Raw genomic sequence first — 11,591 nt, 5'->3', positions numbered from 1 at the left:
AAAATTTTTCCTCCCTTCACGTCACCCTTATAGGATCATTAGTATGTCTGTCTGTATATCCGTCCGTCTGTCACAGCCTATATGCTCCGAAACTGCTGGACACACAGGATCACCAGAAAGGGACCGATACTCTTTGAAAAGAGAGTTTGATTATAGAAAAGACTTTCCAAGCACACAAATTCAAAAAAGATGTACTGATATCATAAATCCGTAACTAACTGATTTATCATCGCAGAGCCGAAACTACAACTAGAAAAATAAAATTTAAGATGTTGAATAAGAGGTTGAAAGTTTGTGTTAGGAACGAATTGATTATATTATAACTGAGGGTCTTTATTAAGCAGTAGCTATCTTTTATTAAGCATAAAATACAAATAAAGAATGACTTACGCTAGTGCACGCACGCACACATAACTATTCTGTACTTATCTTGTTGGTATTTACTAGGAAAATTGCACTTGCCTGTAAAGTTTACTTTTAATTGGTTAACATTCGTTACCGGCGTTCCTACGTTTTTCAGCTACATTATTATTACAAATTGACTCAGCTTGCGCCTTCCTTAAAACTTTAAACTCTATTTATATGAATAAAAAAATGCTCTACAGTATGAATTGATTATAACTGAGGGTCTTTATTAAGCAGTAGCTATCTTTTATTAAGCACGTCAAAGCATAAAATACAAATAAAGGATGACTCACGCTAGATCGAGCCGGGGCCGGGCCGGAGCTTCCGGCGCTTCGCTTTCTATGGAAAGTACCACGTGATCACCGATCAGGCCTATAACCGCGAAAATCGAAGTTTTTTCTTTGTCATTTTAATTACGCCTTCGTTGGAGTAAAAGAGAAAGATCCCCGCAATTTGCGAATTACGGTTTTCGCGGTAGCCGCTCAGTCGTCGTAGGAAATGACATGTCGGACGTCTCGGCTCGGTCTAACGTGAGTCATCTTTAAGACATTCGACGTTAACGCGCAAAGCGGTAGAAATTTAGCACGCATCGGTGACATATAAAATAAATACCTACGTACCTACTCCAAATTTCCTCTTAAATTATTTATGATTGGTGCTGTTACTATAGTATCCTGATTTCTAGTTTACTTTCAGTCGTCCACAAACTTAAACCTATTAAGAGTAGTGCAAATTTAACTTAGTCTGAAAAAAAATCAGAATAGGTAGGTATGTACCTAAAGTCCCTTTAAGTATGTACTTAGAGGGACTTTTCTGGGCGGCTAGATGCTATACCTGAAATAAAACAAAATTAGTTAACTTGACGGAACCCTCCTTGAAACAGTTTTAAATTTATCTTACCAAATGACCTCGGAGCTCGGAGTCAGCTATACAACCTCGGGCGACATTACCCTGGCCAGCTGTCAAAGTCACAAATAAACCAAAAGATTTTCAGCAGTTCTCCCGAAATTCTCGCAACGTGCAAACGCTTTTCACAAATTATTTAAACATGTAAAATTCCACTGTTATAAAGTTTTACAACTACAATTAGGTATTCAAGCGATATTGCCAAGTAAACAAGCTTTATCTGCGAGTGATAACAGCATTCGTGGCCCCGTCTCCCAGAGGAGCGAACGTGTCATTTTCATTTGAATGTAGGTTTATTTAAGTTTTCCAGTGGGATAAATAGTGAAATTGTGATGAAAATGCGGCGAGGCGGTGCGAGGCGCGACCGCGCCGCGCTCGGTTCATGAACACCAGATGTGTACCGTTTGCCTTCCACGACGCACGTGTTTGTGAGTTCTGTGTTGTGTGTGAACTGTACCAGTGACGTGACCCGCTCTAAAGGTAACTAACTTGCTTTTATTAATAGTTTATGAATGAACCGTTCTCTTTGTTGTGACCGTAGTGAAGTTAGCAATGTATTGATATGTTTATGTTTTGCTGATAAGTGTAATCTACGTTCAATGAGAGTCGAAGTGATTTACAATTTATTGTCACGGGTTATCCTTCGTTACAAATAAGTTACAAGTTACTATGAATTACGATTATAACAAAGTGTACAAAGATATAGTACAAAGTCCTAACTTATAGAAACTTTACTTTGAGAAAACAGAAAGTGTAATATATGTAATAAAAAAACGGTTCAGACTTATCGTTAAAATGCGTCAGCTCCAGACATCCAGTCACGTTCTATATTTAAAGTAAAACGTATCTACAAATACTTTAAATATAGGTAATGTTGGAATCGCGAGAGGATCGTAGCCACGTAAGTGCCATTACAAATGACACACATAACTATTCTGTACTTATCTTGTTGGTATTTACTTGGAAAATTGCACTTGCCTGTAAAGTTGTTTACTTTTAATTGGTTATACATTCGTTACCGGCGTTCCTACGTTTTTCAGCTATATTACGAGTATTATTACATTTATTACAAATTGACTCAGCTTGCGCCTTCCTTAAAAACTTTAAACTCTATTTATATGAATAAAAAAATGCTCTACAGTATGTCTAGAATATTTGTTTGAAAATATTAAGGTCCTAGGTACAGTCACCTGCAATATTATGTTACACAACGAAGGCCGCAAAAATATCTGACACGATACGATCTTATTTGTAGAGCTATAAGAGCGTGTCACATATTTTTGCGGCCTTCGAAGAGTAACATATTATTGCAGGTGACTGTACCTTCATGGAATTAATAATACATAGACCTAGTATTACATAGATGAGCTATACGCGTGCCTTCGTGAGCGACAAAACATACGCAAAGCGACAATATTAAAAACACGTTTTAACATTCCTGACAACATACCAAAAACAATTTACGTAATTCGGTCGGGTTATTTGTTGCCCATCATAAACCAGACAAAGTTTTTGGTGGGGAACAGACAAAAAGTGAGACTGTGACAAGGACAAGCAATAATAGGTACCGCTTTCTCTGCTACTCCTACTGAAATTTCCATAAGTGCATCTCGTTCGGTCGTTTGGCCCCTCCCCCGTATCATCTCTATATTATTGTACCTCTATGTAATAATATTAATTATAATGTTCATTCTTATTAGCAACGCGTTATAAGGCAGATTACCTATAGATTGCTTACAATAGAGTATCTACTTTAAAGTAGAGGAATTAGACTTTCACTATTACTCTATGAATACCTACTAAGTAAAAGTACTTACCTACGTATCCGTAACTATTTAGTAAAAACATATGAACCAGGGCTGCCAGTACATAAATCTTGATTATGCGATCCTGTGGCCGCAATTATACGAAATTCGATGGCATTATACGAGTACAAAACAAAACTATAATTTTAAATCGATTTTTTAATAACTGGTGAATTTCGGTTTTTGCGGTAAGCCCCCAAATTGCGGGGATATTTCTCTTTTACTCCAATGACAGCGTAATAATAGTGACAGAGAAAGATGCCCGCAATTTGCGCACTTGGTTTTTCGCGGTTACAGCCCGCGTTGACGTGTATTTAAGTAGTTGCCGTTCCATTAAATCGTATAACAGTAACAGTAATCGTGTAACAGTAGTTTTTTTTTTGCTTTTTTTTGTTTCTTTTTTTGCATTATGGTACGGAACCCTTCGTGCGCGAGTCCGACTCGCACTTGCCCGGTTTTTTGAAGCATTGACAGTAGTTTAACATCGGTGTTTTTTTTCGTATCCAATTATACCGATTGACCAACTATACGACATGTATACGAAAATAATTTCATTATACGAATTTCGTAGCCTATTATACGATCTGGCAGCCCTGATATGAACAAGTAGGAACTTACCGGTTGAAGGTTGGTTATTATACCTAGGTACCTATATGTTGATGCAATGTATGCTGTATAGTGTATGACATAGTTGCAATTATGAAAATTTAACACTGAATAAAGCTGAACACGGAAATTTTAAACTTTAATATTTTGAACTCGTCCTAACTTTGACTTTAATATTACCCGAAAAAACATAGTTAGCGAAATGTGAACATCTAGCTTCAGACACCATAGTTAAAAATACAGCAAGGACCCGATCGGTTCATTTTCATTTTGTATTGAAAGTAAGTTTTTCATACAAAGTTTGATTTTGCTCTATTTCGTTTGTTTTATAAGATGGAGCTACTTATATAAACTAATTACGGGCATACTCGTAGATATCTCATGTCAATGTATGTGCAAAGTTTCATTACAATCCAACACGTAGTTTTATAATGTGAACGAAACTCCGTTTGTATGGGAAGGTGAAATTCGGCCAAGCTTGCTTGCTTCTTAGGCCTCATTTAAACGATGCGAGAACTCGCATGCGAGTTTCATTACATTGCGGATTTTGATCGGTCGGCTGAATTGGACGTAACCAACAGTCCGCGATGTAACTGAAATCGCATACGAGTTCCTGCGTCGTCTAAATCAGCCTTTAAGGCCAAGCCACACCGGCTTGCGTGTGCGTGACGTGCGCGTGTGCGTGCGCTAAAATGTTGGAGCCGCACACGCACACGTCACGCAAGCGGTGTGCCATCTCTCATAAGGATCTGTATACTACAAAGCCGCACGCGCACGTGCACGTCACGCACACGGAGCCGGTGTGCACAGGCCATTAAAGTATTTTTTTATTGAAAATGTACAATATTTATTAGCAGGATGTTGTAGGATCCAACGCTGACAGTAAACATTATGTCACGTTGCTGTACGACAGTAAAGTTTACATTATAATGTGTCAAACGGTTGATAATAAAGTCAACAATGTACTAAAACGTGAACAAATATAGGCACGTGCCAGGGTCACTAACGTTCGTTATATTTATTATACACCGAGAAGCAATAAAAATGGGTCACATTTAACGGAGATTTTATACAGAGCGAAATGTTTTAGTGGCTCGGTAGATAAAGCCAGGTACAGTGGCTCACTCAATCTAATTTCAACTAAAAGGCGATATTAGGCGACTGAGCCACCGTTCGAGCCACTGTTTCTGCCTTGACCCTTACGCGAAATTAGATAATAATTACATTGATGCTAGAACCGACAGTATTTGTATGAAATAATTTCAGAAAAAAATGAAACAACGCGACGCCGACATAGTTACAAACGTATTTTAATCAGTACTGTAGGTAATATTTTATTCATAAGCCGTTTTATTTTTTTATTGGAACGGTTAGCTGGAGCCATTAGAAATAGCCAAGTATACCTATAACTACAAGAAAACGAGTGAGACTTACAAAAAACGTATCTTTTATCCTTGAAATTAATGAGTGGAATTTATTATCCTCTACCTGAGTTAGTCTTTTGATTTCTCGTTAAATAAATAAATACATACATATAGTAGTGTACCCTATGATGGGCGTGGAACCAGTAATGGGACAAAAAACCACAAATCCTGTAAAATAAGTGTCTAAAAGTAGTTTATAAACACTGCCTGTGTATTATCATAAATAAGAGTCCTAGAGCTGTTTCAGTTTGAATTTTTATTAAATTTGGTTGTTTTTTAAGAAATTGGCGTCAACCCAAAAGTTGTCGTGTCACTGAAAAAAAATACCACTACGAATTCTTAACAACTTCGCTAAGAGAGGTGAGTTAATTTATTACATTTTAATTAATTAATTACTTGATGAAAACTAAAATGTGTTTTGTTAATTGCATTTACCATGAGATAAGGTATACAACATACTATGTTGTGAGTCCACAGATGTACAAAAATAGTGGTATTTGGCCCAATCCCATTATAGGAGCTGCAAAACTGCATACCTCCTATAATGGGAAATTTACATAATGATGCTTGCCATGCCATCATTTCATGTTTAAACAATACAGAAGTAAAATGTAGTTACGAAATATGTCAACCAGGAGGTATGCTCGGACTTCGGATAAATTAATATCGTTTTTTAGTGTGGGTCAAATCTTGGTAGCCGAGTTTGAGCCACTTTCCCGTTTTCCGATTGAGTTGAAATTTTGTATTCGTAATTAAATATGCAAATCGGATGATAATGCAATATTATGATAACATGGACCAGATCTGATGACCTATTTCAATATTTTATACTGATAGAGCAGTGTCCATTACTGGGGGGCCCATTACTGGAGCTTTGGTGTCCATGACTGGAGAAAAATAGCATAGTTTTAATTTGTTAAGTATGTGGAAACTCATTGCAGTATCTTTGATACAACACGCCTGAAACATGAAAGACGGGTAGGACTTTCATCTTTCAATACGCTAAGCGGTAGACCATTCACATGTATTAGGGAAATATCACAAATACTCCAAATTCCCTCTTAAATGTCCCATGACTGGTGCTGTTACTATATACCTAAGTAATATTATCCTTTAAGTAAGACTGCGTCGACCGCCCGTGGCGCCCTCATTTGGGGAATTGTGTTTTCTAATAAACCAATTAATTTATGTACCAAATCAATTAGTACATAATTGGTTACCTGACTTAGCGACCTCAAATCTATACTCTGATTGTCCTTCTTTGTTCATACCATACGATTAAATAATTAATAATAATAATAATAGTTACCTAATATATTATTAATATTGTTGTCCTGATTCCCCAAATGTTTCACATGTTTTATTTTGCTATATCGCCTATACGGAAAAATGAGGCGACATTTTCCATTTAAGTATATTAGTTAAGTACAATTATGTAATTATTATAACAATAATTTTACGCATTTTTGTTATCTTTTTTAATAATTTTTTTTCTTCTAATGATACTAACAACTATAGCAGTCTTATGTTGATGGAAAACTGTTTACTGATTACTCGTATATATATGTACTTATTATATCTTAAGACAAAAGATCATAGAATTAGCGTTTTAATACCTTTTGGATTTGAACGATAGACAGACACGTTGAGATCATTCTTTACTGCTGATAACGAATATTATATGAATGTGAGGATATAAATATTACACATATTATTATGTCGCGATGCTAACTCATCTTAGTAGGGGGCAATTTCTGTTTCGCCCTGCTTAGGGAAAACCGCTAACAAATTCGAAATTACACTGCACATATGTTTTGCTCCTCTATCGTCTCTAGCTATTTAAATTTATTTTACTGTGAAACATGTTTTTATTCTTACTTTATGGCAAAGGTAAATAATAACTAGTTTAGGGGGTTTTATTTTACATAGGTACCTATGTTTAGTATTTATTGTGAAATGCTAAATGAAATAATATAATTATTTTCATGTATAGTTATGAAATCATAAGCAAAATATTGTTCGTCCGATTACCCCATATCATTGTTCCATATCATGATTCCGCGTAAACATAATCGAAGTAAGCGTTCACTGTTGTCAAGCTAATACAGTTTAAGAAATCATCTGTCAAGTATTCAAACAGCTGATAAATTACCTGCCATGCTTCTTTTAAATCGTGTACCTGTGTCACATAACAATGGCATTTATGAATGACATTCAACTCATAAAAACTTAAGCCTTCCATATGCTGTTCAATCAAACAAAATTATACTTTGTTCCCTAGCATTAAGTACTACTCGTGGTGCTTAAAACGGTTGGGTAGCGCCATGAGGAAAAAAGATACGATGGTTTAAAAATTTACGTGCAATATACAACCTTGCTCCCAAGATATACGGTTCAGAATGTATTTCTTTTAATACCTGGCTATACAGAGTGCATTTAGTATCTTTTAGTTTTATGTGGTCGGACATGGCTTGGTACTTTTCCATTGAGTCGAGAGGCGAAAGTGAATAAGGTACCGGTTTATTTTTAAACGGGATTTTACAGGTCCGTTTACGAATTAAAACAAAAACTTGTAAGGTGGTATTTTAGCCGAACAGCTGTTTGGTGAAAGGGTTTTACTGACATGATTTATTATTGTAATAAATAATAGTTAAATGTGCTAATGTTGTCAAGTTTGCCCCCAAAATATTTAGCCATTTACTAACAGTTATTTATTTATTTAGGGTTTACAATCAAATGTATTTTTATGTAAAATAACAAGTCGAGACTTTGGTTTAGGCAATGCCCATATAATAGTAATAAAAAAAGAATTGAGAAGTGTATTTATAACTAAAAAGGTAAAAATGTATAGCTCTACATTTCAGTTGCAGTACTTGTAGTAGTAAAAAACGTAGTTATTAATAAGTATTAATTATTAATAGAAGTATCAGTTAATTATGACCTAAGGAGGTGCCTAGGTATTTATTTTATGGAGTAAATTTGTCCTGTTATTGCTAAGTAGGAGATTTCCTCAACATCTTTTATGTTAATTAAAACTGTGATTCGTTATTAAAGTAGGTAGGTACATATGTATTATACAATTACTAAGGGAACACAAGTTTCCTTAGTAATTAGTAATAAATAAAGCAAGCTATGAATATGTTTTTGTATAGCAACCGAGTATTAAAATATGAGCGAGTTTGTAGACAGTCTTATGGCTCCTCTACACGATGGGCCAACGCCGGCCACTCACAGGGACGCATTTATGCGTTAGAGTGAGCAAGTGATATTGCTATCTCATTCTACCGCATGGCTGCGTCCCTTGGAGTGGCCGGCGTTGGCCCATCGTGTAGAGGAGCCATTAGGTACCTGTACCTGATAGACGGTCTTATCCCATAGACGGTCATGCCCAATGTGTCATTATCGTGACCTTTGTCACATTGAATCTTGAACGAAGATATTCTAATTCATAATTATTTATTTCATGTGATTTACACACATATACACCGTGTTTTTTTTTTCGTTAATTTCAAGGGTGCATTCCTGAGCTCCGAAATGGAGTTAATTAGAATATCGGTGTCTTTGAGAAAGTTACTTGATTTAAGCTCAGGAATGCACCCTTGAAATTAACGAAAAAAAAAACACGGTGTATACTAAACAATAAGCACACAAAAAAAGCATGTATTCTGTATGTATAATTTGAGTTAATTTTGAGACAGAACATAACACAATAATATTGTCCATTGTATGTAAAGAAGTCCCAAAAAACGGACAGACTAAAATAATTCAGGTTATAATAGCTAATTTAAATATACCTACTTATTTATGGGTGAGGTCCAAGCCAGTGTTTTGCAAATAAAATTATTTATAAAGTCCGTAAAGCTGCGTCTACACGGACGGGATTTGGATTGAAATATAGAAGAACTAGCGACCCGCCCCGGCTTCGCAAGGTTTACCTAAAACCTTAACAAATTCTACAACTATACTTCGTTTTTTTTAGCATTAGAAATTAGGTAAACAATCTTGATGTGTCTTTTAATTGAAAAACACATTTTAAAAATAAGTTACGGCAAATATGAACAGTAACAGTTATGAATCTAATACGATCATTTTTATTCTTCTGCTTTCATAAGTAATAGTTATTGATTTATAAAAAGCGTTTTTCAATTAAAAGACATGCCAAGATGGCTTACCTTCTTGCAAGTTCTTTCTAATGCTAAAAAAAACGAACTATACACGTTCCTCAAGAATTATTCTATTGATAGGTGAAAACCGCATGAAAATCCGTTTAGTTGTTTTTGAGTTTGTCGCGAAATTAGACACACAAACAGACAGACGCGGCGGGGGCCTTTGTTTTATGCGGTGTAGTGATTAGGGTTTATCTCTAGTTTATTGACCATAGGTACTTTCCGAAGAAATTGTTATTGTTAATTATTTTAGCATTGCTGTTCATTAGTTCCGTTTGGCTTTTGAGTAATTCAGTGTGTGCTTTTTAAACCAGCTGTCATTCTTAATGTATTGCGTGAAAATCGTCCATTACTATCTATATTAAAAATGAATTTTAAGGGACAGGGAAGAATTTTATTAAAGTGCTTGCAATGTGTGGGGGCCTTTTCGATCTATTAATATACGAACAAGCCAAGCGTGGCGATTATGGCATTCACCCCCCATAAACAAGGGGGAGGCCTATGTTCAGCAGTGGACGTCTTATGGCTGAGATGATGATGATGATGATGAATATAAGAACTATAACACTTTAAAGTCTCGCGTTTTGTTAAATATGTGTACTTACACATATTTAATTACACAAACGGATCTACCGCGATATTAATTTCATGCTTTTATCTTCTCAAACGGTCTTCCTCATGCAGCTGAAACGTCGGAATTTAAGGTAAAAACAATGAAATTATATCGAGGTAGACCGTTAGTGTAATTAAATATGATTTATTAACTATCAAATCGTAAGAGTTCTATGAAAAAGGACTCTCTAGACAGGCCAGTGTGTAGCGGGCTTTACCTGCCGTTTCTCGCAGAGCTCGTTAGGCGGGTTCTTGGCTTAAGTTCATCGAACGTTCAAAGACGTTCGCTTACACGTAGTCAGAGATCCGACGACGAGTAGATTAGCTTGTCGGTTAATAGAATAAACGCTAAAGGCATTTGGTACCCACTAGTGTGTAGCGGCTTTGCCTACCGTTTCCGGCGCAGCTTGTTAGGCGGGTTCTGTAGCTTAGGTTGGCGAACATTCAAAGACGTTCGCTTAACATAGTCAGAGATCCAACGACGTGTAAATTAACTTGCCGGTAGGTACATACCGTAAACTTCCTAAATATTTTCTACCAGCTAAACATTTCCTGGCTTAAAAAACAGCGATTCTCTACCAAACAGCTGTATCATACTGGCCGACCTTGGCTCTACATACAAATATCGGGCACACAGCCGCACTTCTACTCACTACATACAGAATCCAATCTGTAATGATGACACAAATAAATAGAAAATGACACATGTCAAAGACAAATCTTGCACACCTCGATCTCTATTGTGTAGGTACGGATGACTCACAAGTCTCAAGCCTCCTCCACACTCGTGCGCGAATCGCGGTGCGAAGCCGCGAACGCGAATGTGGCGTCGATTTTCGTAGACAGCGAAATCGACTCCACACTCGCGTTCGCGGCTTCGCCCGCGATTCACGCGCATAGTCTGGAGGGGGCTTCACAACACGCACCGCGCAAACCCATCCAACATTTCTTCGGTCTCAATGACGGTGCAGCCCTACCTAACCCGTCTACCTCCACTCTGCACTAGCACCATGTTTTTGTTGTTGCTCTATTGTTTTTTTCTAATTTTAAATTCTTGTTGATTAAAGGCCGTTGTAATCTTTAAGCTAAAAAAAAAAGTTTTGTGCATGCACAATTGATCTTGTGCCTCGGCAAAGGGGAAATAGTGCGGATGCCGATTCCCATCCGTGTTGCTCGAAGTATACAGTACAGTGTCATGTTCGGTAGGTATAATATCAGTATTCGTGCTGTTTTGTTTCCATCGTCTGGTGTTTTGAGGGCAAGTTAGTAAACATTGTGCACGGGCAGAATTTGCATGTGCAAATTGTGCAATGTCTAAAATCGTCGAGTCGATGTAATGTTTTGTAGCAACAGTGTAGGATTGTTTTCACTAATCAATCCAAATAACCTTTGATACACTCGTAAGACATACTGCCGTATTCGAACTTCAAGATATACACAAGAGACGACACGTACTAGATCCATTCTAGATACATTATAGTTTAGATATCAACTAGTTCTCTTTTGCAGCGCAATTCGCGCAACCAATGTCACTTTTACGTTAGATAGAGTAAGATATCTATTAGATGTGAATTGGATCTCTAAGTCATATCCTGTGGAAATCGTTCAAGAGTATCTCCAGAATCGCGCAAATGTCAAATTTGACAGGTTAGATCTTAAATATATCG

The 11,591-nt window shown here is 36.6% G+C and overlaps 1 protein-coding gene across 1 annotated transcript in view; it reads left to right on the top strand.

Annotated features, from left to right (window-relative positions):
• The first annotated feature begins 1,661 nt into the window (after nucleotides 1-1,661).
• Nucleotides 1,662-11,591, top strand: part of LOC134667521 (uncharacterized) — a 53,489-nt gene continuing 43,559 nt past the window's right edge. The window contains exon 1 of the mRNA XM_063524945.1: nucleotides 1,662-1,791. The gene's annotated coding sequence lies outside the window, so the exon portion shown is untranslated. The remainder of the gene's footprint in view (nucleotides 1,792-11,591) is intronic.

Source organism: Cydia fagiglandana, chromosome 9 (assembly GCF_963556715.1).
Source record: "Cydia fagiglandana chromosome 9, ilCydFagi1.1, whole genome shotgun sequence".
NCBI lineage: Eukaryota > Metazoa > Arthropoda > Insecta > Lepidoptera > Tortricidae > Cydia > Cydia fagiglandana.
This window is presented reverse-complemented; position numbering and strand designations above follow the sequence as displayed.